Consider the following 7,111-nt stretch of genomic DNA (forward strand, 5'->3'; position numbering starts at 1 on the left):
ACGACCTATCCAGTGCGGCAGATGTGCGAGATCCGAAGACACCAGAGCAGGCTTTTAAACAAACAAAATACGCAGAGGAGCGCAGGGGGTACTGGAGACTCCCAGTATTACCGCTTATACTGCCGCGCATCAGGCGAGAACGTACAGCTGTCAGGATACAAAACAGCAGTTCTACGAGGACCCTCGAACCGAAAGACAACCCGCGGAGAACATATGACTATATGATGCTCGCGCATCCAGGACCACCTTCTAAGGGAGTGCGGAGAGCCAGTACAAACGGATCGAACTCTCTCACCGAGCCCAGTCTATCGGAACAGTGGGACATCAGCCTCAGGTATTTTGCGCAGCCCCTCTCCATTTAGCATATACCACTCCAATGAAACTTTGATAGCGCAGAGCAGGGGGTTCAGCGGGCAGATCAGATATCGTTCCGCGCAAGTTCAAGCACATCCCCGGCCAACGCCTTCAGCTTCTCCAGTGCTAAATTATTCGAGCGAGGCCAACCAACAACACGTTTCCTACCTGGGTGCGCAGACACAGGATCTCAGGTACGCCCAGGACGAGACGCAGAAGGCGTTGGCTGAAACACACCTTGTGCTGCATCTCCAAAATACGGCCCACTTAGTAGTGATTTAAACTTCAAACGGAATCGTTGCAAAGATGCGCCAGCAAGTCTTGCGGACCTAGAGGGTCAATCTGGGGTGACATTTATTGACCCTTCAAAATGTAAGAAATGAGGGGTTGATCAACGAATAACCAGTATTGAACGCGAGTTTAGACTTTAGGCTCCACAGCGCTAAAAATATTCGGTTAAAAGGGTCTCTTTTCACGTGGTGTTGTATACACTCCTGTTTTCAGTTAAAAGAATTTTGGTCAACCGTGTTAGAGACTGGAACGTTCGAATATTTGTTTCTACTACAATGCCTTAATTAAGCAGTCACGGCCAGTAGACCCAATTCCATTCATTCATCCCGTGTAAAGAAAGCTAACTTGGAACTGTTTCCAGAAGTTAAACCCACTCCACAATGCATAACTATTCCGATAACCGCATCACAAATCAAAGAAGGTTATTTGCCGCTCATAAAGACTAAATCAGAGGTGTTTGTAGGCGAGGCCGCCACGTTAGTAACTTCTTTACAAGAATTAATCCACTTTGAGTGCGTAGCCTCCTCAAGCAGGAAATGTTTTTTTGCAGGGGAGGATGAAGTTGTTTCAAAGGAACAAAGAGTGGAAGTCATAAGGAAGACTAGAAATACCTCTCAAATCAATTCAGAAAAATTGGAATATAGTAAAAGTCCGATAACTCGCCGTCCGATAAGTGTACACTCCCCTTAAAACGCCATCACACGTACAGCACGCACAGTAATTGTGGTTCTCCCACTACGTTCGCTATTTTGCTAATGATTTACGCCCATGATTTACGCACGCGCACACCTAATATCGTGCTACTAGAGGGGGCATCCGATAATTCCGCAATTCCTAGAATTTTCCGCCCCTACAGCCCCGAAGTTGGAAAGTTGTCGGACTTGTACTGCACGTCGATAAGTGGATTCGCAACGGCTATGACATATTTTTATTGCCAGGCGACAAGTTAACTATCTCATCGTTAGTAGAATATTACATATCTACGCTGGATGAAGAGCTCATTAAAAATAAGCAATACCGACAGCAGTAGAAACAAGAGTGCGTGCCGGAAGAACTGATGAACAATCTTTATAACGATGATCAGATTTTAAATTCAACTTCTCCGTACAATTTACCTCTCCTGGTAATACCGAAGAACATGGGAAAAATTATCAGTAAAAAATTCACGAGCTTGTAGCTGGGTCTCGGATACGGGATAAAAAAATGAAACATTAAATCCTTATTTCTATGAAAAATGTATGGATAAATTTGGAAAATTTTTAATAAATTTTGAATTTCCTACGAATAGTTCCTGAAAATTTCTACATAAATATAAAAAGGGCGAAAATTGTATTTGCATGATTTAATTTATTTTTATTAATAAATTCGCACAACTCTGAGGATTCGAATCCACGAGAACTACATCGATATCCGATGAATTTTTCTCATATCCGAGACCTAGCTACTAGTTCGCGACTTTTTACGTGTAAATTTTTTCCGTCAAACAGAACGAGCAAGGTAACAAGCGGTGGCATTTGGTTATTGATTTCCGGGCTCTCGACGAGAATACCATGGGTAGGGACTAAGTGCAACAACGTTCCAGAGACTTATGGACAGGATGCTTATGGGAATGCAGGGAACCGAAATTTATGTTTATCTAGATGACATTGTGAAGACTTACGGGACAAAAAAAGCCCGGGTGCGACAGATAATGGTAATGCCACATGCGAAATTCAAGGTATATATGGCCATTCTGAAACATAGACATTGTAACGACCTCCAAAACGCTCAATCAGAAAGAGTGTTGCAGAATTTAGTATCAGTTTTAGAAGCGGATAGGGATCAGCACACGAGAGTCTATGCTCATGACGGATACGCCCCTTGATACATTCGATAAGGTCTCCTAAGACACAGTTGGCAAGTAGCCCATCACAGCAGACGAAAATTGCCACCTGCTTACGATACAGGACCAATTGAACAAGTGCTGCATCAATGTAGCAATACCCGTCATAAGCGCTACGACTATCGCGCATGCGTATGCAACGCATCTTTTTGCAGTATACGGTGCGCCAAAATGGATACTGGCCGAACGGAAGACGTCGTTCAATATCACCTTGAGGCGCAAATTAGCAAAGATATTCGGCCCTTTAGCAAGAACCTCAAACTCTTTCCCGCGGAAGAGACATGAGACTTACGCTTCTTACCTGTGGGAACTAGTAACGAGATTAACGAGTTGCGAAAAATAGCCGAGTAAAATATTATAGCGGCTAAACATAGCTCGAAATTGCACTAGCACCGAATAGCAAAGCCAATTAAAATGACCAAACGTGAATATGTGGACGTGCAAGAGGAAATACGTTAAGAAAAGTTCGCTGCCTACTTTCATAGGCCCTATAAGGTCATAGATAAAACGCAAAAGAAAAATCTAGTTTTAGGGCACCAACAAGGAGTGAGGTGCGCAAAACACGTGCATACAACGAAACCTGCCTATATGTGACCCAAGGAAACCTTGTATGTTTCGGAGGATGGATTCTTGGTTGATGACGAAGGCTATGTGCATGACGTCGCCGAAGGACCTTATCTCGGCAAAGGCAAAGAATCCTGTAGAGCAAGGCTGATTGAAAGCAAACAAATAACGCAGCAGGACTCGAAGCTGCAGCGGTTGCTATTGGTCTGATGAAGAAATCGATTATCATAAAGATAAAAATATAACGGATTATCAGTTTCTCATTAATGCGTGCACGCATTGGCTGCCGAGATGGGAAAATAACGGCTTGGTAGCAACAAGGAACCAGCCAGCTGTAAACAGACTCGGGTTTGAAAGGTTAAGGGAACTCTTGCGGTTCTTGAACGTACAATGACAATATACGCCTGCACACAAGGACTCTATAGGTAACGAAGAAGCGGGTAGATCGCGCGTGAGGTGCCATTCTGTTGATGCAGCGGGATCGTGGGCACAATGGGGAGAGGAGCAAAGTAAACCTCCACTCTTAGAACAATTCAAAAGTATTTTTCCATCGGTTACCTGAGGATGGCGGGGCGGTCTGTAGTATTGGCTTTAAGCAGGCTGTGCATAGTTACGAGTTCTACCCATCATCGAGAGTATGTGGAACATTACGTCAACGGCGAGTTCGCTAAAAGCATGAGGCTTTACTACAAACTAATGATTCCACTACACATAGTCATATGAGTTTGGAGAACACCCTACTGACTCGAGATAGAGGGTCTGTAAAACTTTCTTCGGATGTGCCAGCACCGCTTAGAACGGTTCGGCGCTCACTGCAGGTTCATCTTGGGCACTGGCTGCGTGCAGTCATTACCGTACTCCAGATTAAGGCGAATGATGGCCACTACCGAAATTGTACGCAAAGAGTTGGTTGGCGCTACTAAGGAGCTCAAGGAACACAGCCAGGCCCATGCACTACTCAAATTGCCATCCAGTATATACAGGAGAAAAATAACGATCCCTTGTTTCTGTTTCATCGGAAAGTTGGCTGGGCCCGCGTTAGGAGTCCTGATGATTAAAGACGGCTAGTGCTGAGACGGGTGATGAGAAAACTCAACGAAGCCTAGAGAAATATATCGCATTTGGTGGGACAAAAGACACATGTCGTCTAATCGGAGCTGCAGGAATGTCACAACCGAGCGGAAGCACAAGAGGAGGAAATTAAAAGCATAAAGAGCGAGTTAATCAATTTCGCGGCAGGAATAGATAGGTTGAGCGAAGGAATCCGCAAAATTAGTTACACCACTACTTCAGAGCACTCAGCCTCCAATTTGGAAAAAAGATTGAGCGGTTATCAGCAGACATTGCGACAACTGATGGACGTAATATATGCCGCTAGATAAAGATAAATTCATTCCGCCCTGGCAATCAAAAAGAAACTGCAGGTAATAGTTGTACAAGCTACATTAACTGCCTATGCTGCAATGGTTACGGAGCAACACCACGAGCCGAGCCTACGTATCACCTCGTTCACGTTATGTGGCAATGAACAAGGAGCAGCGGAAATATATTCACCTAGAAGAAAACGATATTCGAACATCACATGGTACACGACCGTCACATATGCCACTCAATACAGGCCATCTATGATGGTTTTTTTGGTCCAGAGTTGCGTGATGGGACTACTACGACTTCCCTGTATAGAAGTTTTGACGAATTGCGACATTAGGATCACTTATGACCAGCGTCCGTACTGGGCCTCAATAGACATACTCAGGTTCTGGCTGTATTCACTGACAGTCCCTGAAACAGCACATCTCACTTAAAATCGCACTAAATGAAAACCCACAAGAGCCTTTTTTGGTTGCTGTACCTAGCGCGGGCCCGATATTACCGTTATGATGTGTTTGCCACAGACAAATACTTCCGCTCGTTCTGCCGAGAACCAAAAAACAATTAACGCAAAGGAAAACAGAGGCCTTACATTATTGAATTGACTCATTAAAATCATATTGAACGCTAACAGTTTCCTTGTTCTCTCTCCCTCCCTCCAAGGATTAAAATAAGTAATCCATATCGTTGTCTATTTGTCATTTGGTTGTTCCTCGTGTCCTGTTACTTGGCAGGCTTAAAAGCTGCTTCTTCCTTCATTTGAATAAAGATATTTTAAAGGGTCACTTGTTTTTTTAAATCATTTATCATTCCATTTATTTAAAAATAAGAATGACAGGTCAACAATGAAACAAAAGACTTCCCTGAAAGGAAATAGGGAAGAGGGCATGCCCATTACCCCGCTCAATCGAGGAACATAAATTTCGCTACTTGTGCAGACTGCTTACGTGTGCAGAATGCGACAAAATATGCCACGAAATTCCAGCCACGTATATAGCGGCCGTATTCTCACTAAATATACGTAAACTACTTTCGGAAATGTTTTGCACAACATAATACTTCCGCCAGAAAAATGATCACATATAGTTTGATTTTAGTATGTTTACTGACCGTATGTATCATAATGATAATATTGAGTCCAATAGTGTGAACACACGTCATGTGCTCGGTTACACGTGACATTTACACCACAGGAAAGAAGAAACCTATCACACGTTCCTCGACTACGTTTCTAACTATACCTACCTAATAGTAAGCGTGACAGTGAGTTAACAATTATCTAAATTTTATTGCACATACATTACGCTTTAGTTACTGTAAGGACGAACGAAAGCTGTTAAGATTTACGGCAAGAGACTTCTTCTGTACCACGGATGGCCAACGTCAGCTCCTTTCTTATTGTCCCTCTCTCTAAGCGTTTATCAGTACCTTCTTTGTTCTTCAAACCACTGGCTTGCTCTCTACCGAAGGCATTAAGAGATGGAATTGGATTTGATCTATACACCCAGAATTTGAATTCAGACCAACCTGCTGATTCATGATGGTTCATTGAAGTAAAATTATATTTAATGCTTCTCAAACGTGTATTCGCTACCTTGACGCGGCATTTCATAAATTTCTCAAGTATCTGTTTGTTAATATCTTTATCCTTCGTGGAGAAATCTATCTATCAAGGTAGGTATGTTTTCAATTAATAGAAACGAAACAGTCTGACAAATTGTAAATTCAGCAATTAAGATCAACTTTGAATACTCGCACACTATCTATTGAAAGTTAAAATGTGTGAATACAATCAATTAATGTAATTAATATGACAAAATTATGAACTTATACTATACGACCACGACATGTTTCCAGTATAAAAAAATAACTGAGCGAACTAACTTTTTTTAATTCGTTTAGCTTTCTTCCAGATTTGTTTAAATGAATTAAAACACAACAAATAAATTGACTGACACTGTAATTATTTTTATTGTTAAATTCACGTCTTATTTCAGACCTCACATAAAGTTATTTTTCATATATAAGGTGAATTTTACAAAAAATGGCACGTGAAAAATGAAATAATATACTTAACTGACCCCTTCAACATAACAATAAAAATAGTGAAGTATTCGATGATGTTCACTTTTTGTGTTCATTCAATTTTTTATGGCAAACTGTTAAATAAATGTTTTGATGACGTTCGCAGTAAATTATTATTACAATAGTTGGTTTTTCTTAAAATTTTTGTTTCAAATAAGCCATTCATCAACATATTTTCTCTATCTTTCATGCATATGTGACGTGCGCCAAAGAAAGGGGGCTACTTAAAAAAAATCGAAATCGAGGTTTTTACATCTTTCGATAGTTTTTGAGTTGCTCTTTTTAATAAGACCATCGAAAAAAATTCCGAGCGTTCTTATTGCTAATAATTGAGTTATTAGGTACTCAAGAAATCTGACTTTCGCTTGAGAGCTCGAGATTCCATGAAACACCTCCCTCCACTCACTACTACATCTCTGTGTCTTATCTACAACCCATCCGTGAGTTGCGGTAACGGCACCACTATATGCGTGATAATGTATTGGAGGATGAAGAGAGAAGATTTCGTGCAAAAGTTGTATTATACTGTTTTACAGCAAATTATTTTCCATCCACTGCAGCTTT

Source organism: Belonocnema kinseyi, chromosome 8 (assembly GCF_010883055.1).
Source record: "Belonocnema kinseyi isolate 2016_QV_RU_SX_M_011 chromosome 8, B_treatae_v1, whole genome shotgun sequence".
NCBI classification, from domain to species: domain Eukaryota; kingdom Metazoa; phylum Arthropoda; class Insecta; order Hymenoptera; family Cynipidae; genus Belonocnema; species Belonocnema kinseyi.